Here is an 11,481-nt window from a genome sequence, read left to right as displayed (position 1 = left end):
CCTCACTGCATGACAACTGTGCAACTTCAGCAGACCTCCTCATTCCTGCTGCACAAGGGCTTTATGATTGTTTATGAGCGTCAAAAGTGGCTGATCTGTTCGGCGAAATATCTGACTGCGTGTCCCCGCATCCCCTAAGGTCTAAAGCAAAATAACTAAAGAAATGTCAAAAGTGCTGAGCGAAAGCGCTTACTGAATAGCGCAGCATCGATGACGTAAGCGATTGTAACGTGAGTGCAGGCTGTCAGGGAAACCGGAAGGGGGGACAATCGTGCTTTATCCCGGTTCGAATCTACTGTACATAGTGTGAGTACGCCCTTAAGTCAATTAAACTCACTTACATGGCTTCATCAGTCTTACTTACTCAGCTTAATATCTAAAGCAGCATTTGACACTTAAAAAATAGGACATTCAAAAGTGAATTTTGTACAAATGTGTATCTTAGGTCCATAACAAAACCATTAAAAATGATCTGTCTATTATTGTAAGGTCCACCCAGTTGGTCCAATGGAGGTATCCACTGGTGGATGAGGGTTCATAGCCTGATCGGTCTTTCCAGTGCGCAATGATGATTTATTTCAAATTTAACTCATATCTGACTCCAATTTGAATATGAGGTGGTTTAGAATAATATATTTATCTTTCATTTTATCTGACTCCAATCATTAAACATTAAGAAGATTATATCAATATATAATTTTGACAAATGTTTGAACCTTTTATCTTCACTCGAAACTATTGCATTTGTTCATTTGGGTGCTCATGTCGCTCAGAGGAATCGCCCCGGCCGATGGCGTCCCTCTCTTTCACACTCTTGTCAGTCTTGAATATTAAACAGAGGTAGATGATTACTACTTTTAGATGGACGCTCCCATGCTTGCTCATTCTAAAGTGTTTTTGATTAGTCCTCCTTAGATGTACCCTTGAGCAAAGACAAAATCAGAGGTAGGGCTATTATTTTAAATGTAACCGACTACTGTACTCTATAATAATTTTGGGTTAGCTAAGCCCATGGTTTCCCATATACACTTAATTTAGAATAACATTACTTTCAAACAAGGGTCAGGTACCCTATCTCGGTTAGTTGTGCAACTCCTTGTTGTCCTGGATGGAAGTTAACGCCCTTTCCACCCAAGTACACTTGAATCAATATCAAGAGTCAGTCAAATCCCTAAAAATATAATTAGTGTGCCCAATGCTCCATCTCAGCTGGATTTTAGTCTGTCTACTGACCTGACACAGTAAGTGCGGAAACAAGGATACAGCGTAATCTACTAGAATGAATAATTACAGAGTAAGCAAAACATGTTCAAACATAACAATTTAATAGTCAGGTAAATGTGTATTATGCCAATTCATTCAGTCAGTTCATAAACAATCAATACAAGACATCAAATTCTCAAAGATAGATCCAAGATCCATGCATATCTGACTTCAAAATATACATAGCACGGAGCGTGGAGCTCCACACTATAGGCTCATCTTATAGAATCGCGCCGAACATTTAGAAACTTTCCCTAAAGTATTAAATCCAAGAATCTCCTCGGGAAAAGGGGTGTGTTAACAAAAGGCATTTGCATTTAGTGGAAGAGTTTCTGCCTATAGGAAAGGCTCACCCTTAACAGTGGTTCAAAAGATACCTGAAGTTATATATTTATTGTTTTGATTATGTCTATTTCTGAGGGAATGAGACCTTTGTACCAGTCACACTGAGACATTTCAAATGATATAAAACATGATAGATAAAGTGACTTGGATTAATATAGAACATTCATATTTTGTAATGACCATTCTGTATGAGTAGAGTGAAAAGGGGCTGAGTGACCTAAGGGTGTTTTGGAAGATGTTTCAAATGTAACCGGAGGAAAGGAGGGGAGCTAGTTTTCCCGCATTCCCACCTGGTGTGTTGTGGAGCCGATTGTCTCTGTGTTTTCTGCTCATATTTGAATTGTTAAAGACATCAAAGTATTTGTGGTATCTCAAGTCTTACAATTATCAACAAAAATACACCTAAAGTCAATGCAATTTCATAAGGATTCATATAAAATATGACTGGCCTAACATGACAAAAATGGATAAGCCTATAGCAGTGGTCACCAAACTTGTTCCTGGAGGGCTGGTGTCCTGCAGATTTTAGCTCCAACCCTAATCAAACACACCTGAACAAGCTAATCAAGCTCTTACTAGGTACACTTGAAACATCCAGGCAGGTGTGTTGAGGCAAGTTGGAGCTAAACCCTGCAGGGACACCGGCCCTCCAGGACCGAGATTGGTGACCCCTGGCCTATAGTGTTTGTAACTTTTTTTTTTTTGATGATGATCAAATTAATTATTACATCCAGGTCTTTATGCATGTCTAATGTTGCCATTTTATTTCCAGACACTAGGTCTAATAGCAACAAAAGACAAACAGAACAATACAAACCACACAATATACATTAAAAAAGACAGTTATGCCAATTTATTATCAAAGGTGACTAATAACGCTCCTCAGTAAGCCTAGAAATTATCAACATTAAAACTGCTATTCTTAGAATCTCCAGTCAACAAATATACTTATAGATCAAATTTCTCATCCAAGCAGAAAATGATCGAACTCTTACCTTAAAAAATAATTCACTTGCACTGCACCAACCAGGTTTTTTAAGCGGAATCATTATACAATCACTTTACGTAACTTCAGCTTCTGGAGACTCTTTTTATTTTTTTATTTTTTTTTATTTTACCACAAAGGAGCTGTTTATGTTCTAAAGAGGTTTGCATTAACCTGCTCTGAGCACATACTGTTGAAGTCAGAATTATTAGCTCCCCTAAATTATTAGCCCCCCTGTTTATTTTTTCCTCAATTTCTGTTTAACGGAGGGAAAAAAAATTTCAACAGATTTCTAAACATAATAGTTTTAATACCTCATCTCTAATAACTGATCTATTTTATCTTTGCCATGATGACAGTAAATAATATTTGACTAGATAGTTTTCAAGACACTTCTACAGCTTAAAGTGACATTTAAATGGTTAATTAGGTTAACTAGGCAGGTTTGGGTAATTAGGCAAATCATTGTATAACAATATTTTGTTCTGTAGACTTGAAAAAAAAAGTAGCTTAAAGGGGCTAATAATAATGATGATAAATAAATATTATGATAATAAAATGACCTTAAAATTGTGTTAAAAAATAATAAAAACTGATCTTATTCTAGCCGAAATAAAACAAAAAGGACTTTCTCCAGAAGAAAAAAATATTATCACTTGCTCTGTTAAACATAATGTTGGAAATATTTAAAAAAGGAAAAAAAAAAAATCAAAGGGGGGCTAATAATTCAACTGTATAAAACAATTATATAACTTTAGACTATTTTTTACATATCATTATCAACACACATATCCTCAGTAAAGACGTTCCCTAAATATTTAACGGTTTTACTAACATTTAACATGTGCCCTGACAAATAAAAATCTGGAAAATCATATCTATGTTCTTGTGGTTCTGTTCTAAAATGGCAACACTCTTTTAGTATTATATTGGACATCATATCTCTTTCCATAATGTGCACAGATATTAAGCAGCTGCTGAAAACCAATGCCACTTGGGGAAAAGATAACCAAATCACCAGCATACTGTACATGCAAGTTTAAGTTGAATAACTTTATTAATCCCAGCAGGGGTAATTGCATTAGGGCAGTAGCATCATGATACAACAAAGACATAAAGAGACAAATCACTTACAAACAATATTAAATGGGAGGCCTTGGGCTCTCGGTGTTTAAATTTTATAGGCAGCAAATATTAGAGCACTATCTTACTGGCAGAGGGGTATTCCCGATGAAACTTTCTCTGTGACTGATCCCTCATGGCTTAGATTTGAGACATTGGGCTCTATTTTGACGGTTCATGTGCATAACGCAGGGCGCAAGCGCTTTCAGGGCGTGTAAGAACGCATTTTTGCTAATTTAAGGACGGGAAATTCCGCTTTGCGCCGTGGCGCATGGTCTAAAAGGGTTGAGTTTGTATTTTTAATGAGTTATAGGTGTGTTTTGAGAGTAAACCAATTAGAGTCTCATCTCCCATTCCCTTTAGCAGCCAGCTGCGTCGCGCCAAGAGCGCATTCGCTATTTACAGGACGTAAAGTAAGTCTAAGTGGAAAATCTGAGCATTTCACAAGCAAACAGTTAACAGTTAACAGTTTTTTAACAGAAAACTGTTAAACAGAGCATCTACTGCGTGAGAATGAGAGATAAATGATCTACTTTCACTTTCGCTCTTGGATAGGGAAACCTTTATGCACAGACATCAATTAGTCTATAAATAATTAATTGCGTTTGTTAAGCGCAAATATTTGTTTCAAAACTATTTCTAAATTTAGTTCTAATTTCCAGCAAACGAATAAATGAACAACAATAACGAAGTGTGCTCAAAAACCTGAGTTATATGCAAAAATACACGCTGTGCCCCATATGGTCTAAAACCTGACAGGTGGGCAAATCTAAGCTTGTTTTAATAAAACAAATATAAATATGGATATAATAAATAATACTGCTAATAATAATAACATTATACAAAAGCAAATAGTTATGAATGAACTGAAAAAGAGATGAAGAAGACATAAAAGCAGTGATTTTTCATATTTATGTTGGATAAAAAATAATGTTTAGTAATATTTTAATCCTTTATATTTATATTCTATTTCTATTCTTATTATATCCTATATATATATATATCCGTAATGTTTACATTTTTTCATATGTAAAGATATTTGCCTATTGCTCTCTTCTGCATATTAAGCAGTGCGTAAGCGAGGCACAACTCTGCGCCGGAGTCTAGACCGGGTTTGTTTTGGTCTAATGAAAAATCTATTTTAGTTTCTCAAAATAGCGACGCACTAGCAGTGCGCCTCAGAACGCCTTCCTTTTTAGACCAGAACGCCTATGGGCGCACATATGAGTGCTAAAGCATTTGCTATTTAAACAGCGTAGCGCAACGCCTCAAAACGACTCTTGCACCAAGCTGAAACTACCAAAAGACTACTGCGCCGCGCATTGCGCCGGGTGTCCCAGTCTTACTTTTTTCTAAAGTGTCTCCTTCATTTAAAACAAATTAGGACTAACTTAATAATTGAAAATTCAATACAGATATTAAATCAAATAAGGAAACATGTTAAGCCATCTGACGACTCTGTCCTCACACCCATAGCGAATAATCACATGTTCAAACCTTCTCAGTTGGACCAAGGTATTATGATATGGAAGGCCAAAGGTCTGAGATCTATTAGGGTCTATTTATTTATTTATTTTTTTGTCTGTGTTGTCTTGTTGTTACATTATGTAAAACCGTTTAAAATAAAGTATTTTAAAACAAAAACAAACAATATTAGAAAACACAATCCAGTAATGATGTATTATTGCATTGCCAAGCACACAGCCAGTCAGGCACGTAATACCTCATACAACTCATTCATGTAAACATTAAAAAGAGTTGGTAAAAGTTCTTTGAAGTACTCCATTATACAATTTATGTTTCTGATACAGAATTTCCCCACTTAATCGGCATACTTTGATTAGCATAACAGTTAGTTAAAATTCTTAAAACACTATTTGCTATTAATCTTTGCTTTAATTTACTGGAAAGCTTTTGATGATTAACCCTATCAAAAGCTTTAGAGGCATCAATAAAGTCAATTATAACCATATAATTTTGCCTTTTATACAGATCTACTACTTCCTTTAAAGCATAAATGTATACATCAGTACTTGATGAACCTCAAAACCAAATTGATTATCAGTGGTTTCCAGGTAAGCACCTAATATAATTCCTTCCAAGTCCTTCGACACCCTCAATGTGACAAGGTAATGTCACCTTACTACTATTTATTGATCTTACATCCTTCCAGAACTCATTCACATTAATACAGAATAAATTTTCCACCATTGAATCAGCTCTCTCAGAGTTCTTTTTTACTAATATCACAAACTGCATATTTATACTTAGCATTAGTCAACTTTTTCAGGCCAAAAAGCAGCCCTTGCATAGGCCTAACAGCTATATTCCATTTCCTAAATATTTCCTTGTAGCTTTTTTGTGATATGCTGAGACATTCCTTTTCCAACCAGGCTTATATGATTGCTTGCTATAGAGCAAGTAAGATACGATGTACTAGCTTCATGCACTGACCTCACAATATCCTCATAGATTTTACAAAAGACTACACCATGAGAACAATCATTACAGTTCGCATCTGAACATAGGATTGCATCTCTGGGAAATGCTATGGCTTACTCATCAAAATGTCTGTTTTATTATAATAGGTTTTAAAATCATTGTAAGTATAGAAAAATTTAATTTTACTTCCAGTCATAATTAATCATGGGCAAACTATCAGTAATAATTAACATTAAAAATGGTGCATGATCACTTATAGATTCACCATTTAAATTGTCTCCCCCTGTAACATATTGTAGCCTCAGCAGTATGCAGTGTGCCAGGCTTTACTTAGGTGAACTGTCCTTAGGTAGCATCAATTCACTGGAAAAATTCAAATTATTACCAACAGTCGCAAATTTTTAGTGCATTATTAGAAATATTTCGATTTAAATCCCCCACTACAAAAAAAAAAATTACCTTAGTAGGCCTTAAGAAGCCGATAAAAGCCATTCTATTCAAATACTGATCCTTATAAGGTGCATGGACATTTAAAACAAATAAATGGTTATATCAAACTTTGCATGAAATATTGAACATTTAAATACATCTAATTTTGAGGAAAAACTGTCAAGTATTATTAAATATCCGTATGTCCATTCTAAGCGAAATGAGTTATTTAAAATAAATCTTAATATTATGAAACACACATACATACAGAAAACAAATGGTGAGCTCTTAAAGGTTTATTTTATTATGAAGCGGTAGGCGAAATGGGACTTGTCTGCCGCAAATAACAGAAGAAGAAGAAGAACAAAACTTAATGCAGACTTGCGGTTCCCGTGCAGTGAGAGGAGAACCACGTGTGGTGTTGGTGTTTGTCGCCGGTCGAACTGAGAGGAGGAATGGCGGCATCAAGTGGAGGAGGAGCAGTGCAGGCGGTTGGCAACGACTGGATTGAGAATGGTCAGGAGTGGGGAGACGGAAATGACGGATCAGGAAATGAAGTAGAGGAGATGGAGGGTAGCGAGAGTTGCGAACCGTGGACAAACTGTAGAGGTAAAAAGCGGAAAAAAAGAAAAAACAAACTAGATAGTGACGAAGAAATGAGATCCAAAGTAAAGGAAGGAAATGAAGAGTATAATGTGTTTGTTAGACTAGTACAGGAAGGGGCGACATTTGAGGATTGGAGTCCTATACAACTAACGAAAGCTCTGTATAAGGAGATTGGGGAGGTAAGATGTGCTAAAAAATTAAGGAATGGATGCTTATTGGTGTCATGTAAAGATGAGGCTCAACAAAAGAAAGCAATCAAAGTAAATAAAATAAATGGTAAAAAAGTGAAATGCTCTGAGGTCTATGACAGAAAACTTATAAGAGGAGTAATCACAGGCATACCGGTAAGTGAGTCATTAAACAACGTGATTGAAGGAATAACGAATGCTAAAATAAAAGAAGCTAAACGCTTAAAAACAAGATGGAACGGAGCCATATGTGACAGTCTTTCAATAATGCTGACATTTGATGAAACAAAACTACCTGACAAAGTCTTCATAGGATACATGAGCTATGAAGTGAAAATGTACATACCACCGCCTGTTAGGTGTTACAAATGCCAAAAATATGGTCATATTGCAGCGATCTGTAAAGGGAAAATGAGATGTAGCAAATGTAGTGGAGAACATGAGTATGGACAATGTGATAAGGAAGCAAAACTCAAATGTTGCAACTGTGGTGGAGAACATAGTTCAGCATACAGAGGGTGTGAGGTAAATAAAAGAATGCAAGAGATACAGAGAATAAAAGTCACTCAAGGTATATCTTATGCAGAAGCAACAAAGAAAGTTAGGCCTACAAGGGAACAGATGGGTCAGATGCCGACAATGAGAGAAGAAAGGAAAGACATGATTAAGTGTAAAAAATGTGATAAAATAAAGGAAGAAACACTGATTGTGGATAAAAATGAATTTGTTCTCTTTATGGCAGAGGTGATAAATTGCTCAGCACAGACAACAAGTCGGACGGAAAGGATTAAAATAATAGTTAAAGCCGCGGAAAAATACATGGGTATTAAAGGAATCCCTTGGGAATCAGTGAGAAACACGTTAAATGAAGAAGTTCAGCAACAACAGTCACAAGCATGGGGTGGAGTTGCATAATGGTAATATTTATACTGCAGTGGAATGCGAGGAGTTTAATATCTAATGGTCAGGAATTTAAGAAATATATAGATGATTTAAATGAAAAACCTGATATAGTGTGTGTACAAGAATCATGGTTAATATCAAGACTAGAATTTAATATTAAAGGCTATAATGCAGTAAGAATGGATAGGAAAATAGGTAAAGGTGGGGGAATTATTACATTTATAAAAAAAGGTATCCAATATAGAGAAGTAAAGAGAGGGAATGAACTAGAATATGTTATTGTGGAGGTATGGTCAAGTGAAGGTAATATTAAAATAATAAATTTTTATAACCCATGTAGATTGTTAGAGAGGGAACAGTTAGAAGAGATATGGGAGGGTATTAATGGAAAAACTATCTGGTGTGGAGATTTTAATGCACACAGTACATTATGGGGTAACAGAAATGATAATAATGGGAGAGTAATTGAAGAATTTATTGAAGAAGAAGAGCTAGTGTGCATTAATGACGGGACAGGAACTAGATTGAATACAGCAAGAGGCACAGAATCAGCAATAGATATTACAATAGTTACAAAAGATATTGCAGATAGGTGTGAATGGGAGGTATTAAGAGGTAACACAGTTGGAAGTGACCATTACCCAATCAAAACTCAAGTAGGAATAGAATGCGCAAAAGAAATTGAAGTGAGAGAGGAGAAATGGATTTTAGAAAGAGCAGATTGGGATAAATTTAGGGAAATCAGTGAAGATTTGTTGCAAAAGATTGAGGATAACTTAGATGTTGAAAATATGTGTAAAAGAATTAGTGGGGGAATAATTGAGGCAGCAAAAATGGCAATACCTAAATCAAAACCTAAAATAATTAATAAAATTGTTCCATGGTGGACAAAGGAGTGTAGAAAAGCTATAAAGGAGAGAAACAAAGCTTTTAAAAAAATGAAAACGACACACAACTTTCAAAATCTCATGAAATACAAACAAGCACAGGCAATAGTTAGGAAAATGGTTAAAAAATCAAAAAAAGAATATTGGAGACAATTTTGTGAGTCAATTGGTAGAACAACGCCAGTAGAGAGAGTATGGGGAATGATCAAAAAAATGAAAGGAAATGGAAAAGAATATGGATATCCAATGCTGATGGATGGGCAGAGGGTTATTATTAATAATAAAGAGAAAGCAGAAATTATAGCAAGAACATTAATTAAAGTACACAGCACAGACAATTTAAGCCAAGAGGAAAAAAGAGGGAGGGTGGAGACTTATGAAAGATATCAGTTTGATTTAGGGAAAGATGACGGGGATCAGGTACTAAATATAAATTTCTCAGGGACTGAGCTGAGTAGGGCATTAAAGAAATTAGGGAAAACGGCTCCAGGGAGAGATGGAATTTGTTATACTATGTTAGAAAACCTAACTGATAAAGGAAAGGAGGTGCTGTTGAAGTTGTATAACAAGATATGGGAGGTAGGAGTTATTCCAAAAGAATGGAAAAAAGCAGTTATCATTCCCATTAAAAAGCCTGGGAAAGATCCCAAACAGCCAACCAGTTATAGACCAATAGCCCTAACATCGCATATTGGAAAAACGATGGAAAGAATGATTAATGACAGATTAGTGTACTGGGTTGAAACTAAAAGAAAGATAGGAAATTATCAAAGTGGATTTAGGAAAGGTAGAGGGACAATGGATCCAATATTGAGGCTTGAAGATGATATTAAAAAAGCACAGGTTAACAGGGAATCAGTAATAGCGGTGTTTTTAGACATAGAGAAAGCATATGACATGTTGTGGAGAGATGGAGTGTTAATTAAACTTAACCAAATAGGAGTTAAAGGACGCATATTGAGATGGGTTAAAGAATTTTTATCAGAAAGATCCATAACAGTTAAAATAAATGGTACATTTAGTGAATGTTACAGAGTTGAAAATGGCACACCACAAGGGAGCATTATTAGCCCTTTTTTGTTTTCTATAATGTTTGATGGGATCTTTAAGGAGATAGAAAATAATACAGGAGTTGCATTATTTGCTGATGATGGTGCGATTTGGAAAAGAGGGAGAAACATAACATTTATAATGAAGAAAATGCAACAGATATTAAATACAGTGCAGGAATGGACAGTTAAGTGGGGATTTAGAATATCTCAAGAAAAAACTAAAGCCATGTTATTTACCAAAAAGAAAATAAGAGAGGATTTAAAATTGAAATTGGGAGGTAAAGATTTGGAGAATGTTGAATCTTTTAAATATCTGGGATTGTGGTTTGATAGGAGACTTACATGGAACACACATATTAGTAAAATGGTGGATAAATGTAAAAGAGTGTTAAATGTAATGAGGTGCCTATGTGGTGTAGACTGGGGTGCTAGTAGAGTGGCATTAAAAACAGTTTATACAGGGTTGATAAGATCAGTGATCGATTATGGATGTATGGTGTATGGATCAGCTGCTAATACAACATTAAAACAGCTAGATGTAATCCAAAATCAAGCATTAAGAGTATGCTGTGGAGCCATGAAAACCACACCGGTAGCAGCATTACAGGTTGAAATGGGAGAGATGCCTCTACACCTTAGGAGAGATCAGCTGGAGGTAGTATACTGGGCGAACTTGAAAGGCCATAATGAAAATCACATAGCACAGACAGTTCTGATGCAATGCCAAGAACGAGAGAAACGGGGCATTAAAGGGTATGGATGGACAATACAACAAAAAATAAATGATATGGAAATAGATACAATAAAAATTTCGCCCACTATAGTATTTCCAGTAGTTCCCACATGGCTGCTTGATGACTTGGAAGTTGATTTTGAAATAATGAAAGAAAAACAAGAAAATGAGATTGACAGCAAACAAGTGGAAAATTATATAAGAGAAAAATACAGTGAAACAACTGAAATATACACAGATGCATCAAGAATTGGACAAAGGGTAGGAGTGTCATTCAGTATTCCAAAGTTAAAAATTGAAGTTACAAAAAGAATTAATAACAATTTAGCAGTTTATACAGCAGAATTGGTAGCGATATGGTTGGCTCTAAAGTGGGTAGAGGACAATAAACCAATTAAAGCAGTCATTGCGTCTGATTCAAGTTCAGCACTCATAAGTATTAAAAATGTAGTATCAGAATCACGGCAGGACATAATATATGAAATAGTACAGTTGGGAAATAATATCATTAAATCAGGAGTTATCA

General features: G+C 35.4%; 1 protein-coding gene across 1 annotated transcript in view; it reads right to left on the bottom strand.

Moving 5' to 3' along the window:
* grk5l (G protein-coupled receptor kinase 5 like) overlaps positions 1 to 11,481 on the bottom strand; it is an 821,722-nt gene that overhangs the window by 526,236 nt on the left and 284,005 nt on the right. The window lies entirely within an intron of this gene.

The sequence above is a fragment of the Danio rerio genome, chromosome 8 (assembly GCF_049306965.1).
Source record: "Danio rerio strain Tuebingen ecotype United States chromosome 8, GRCz12tu, whole genome shotgun sequence".
In the NCBI taxonomy this organism is placed as follows: domain Eukaryota; kingdom Metazoa; phylum Chordata; class Actinopteri; order Cypriniformes; family Danionidae; genus Danio; species Danio rerio.
Note: the sequence above shows the minus strand (reverse complement) of the source record. Positions and strands in the feature narration are given on the sequence as shown.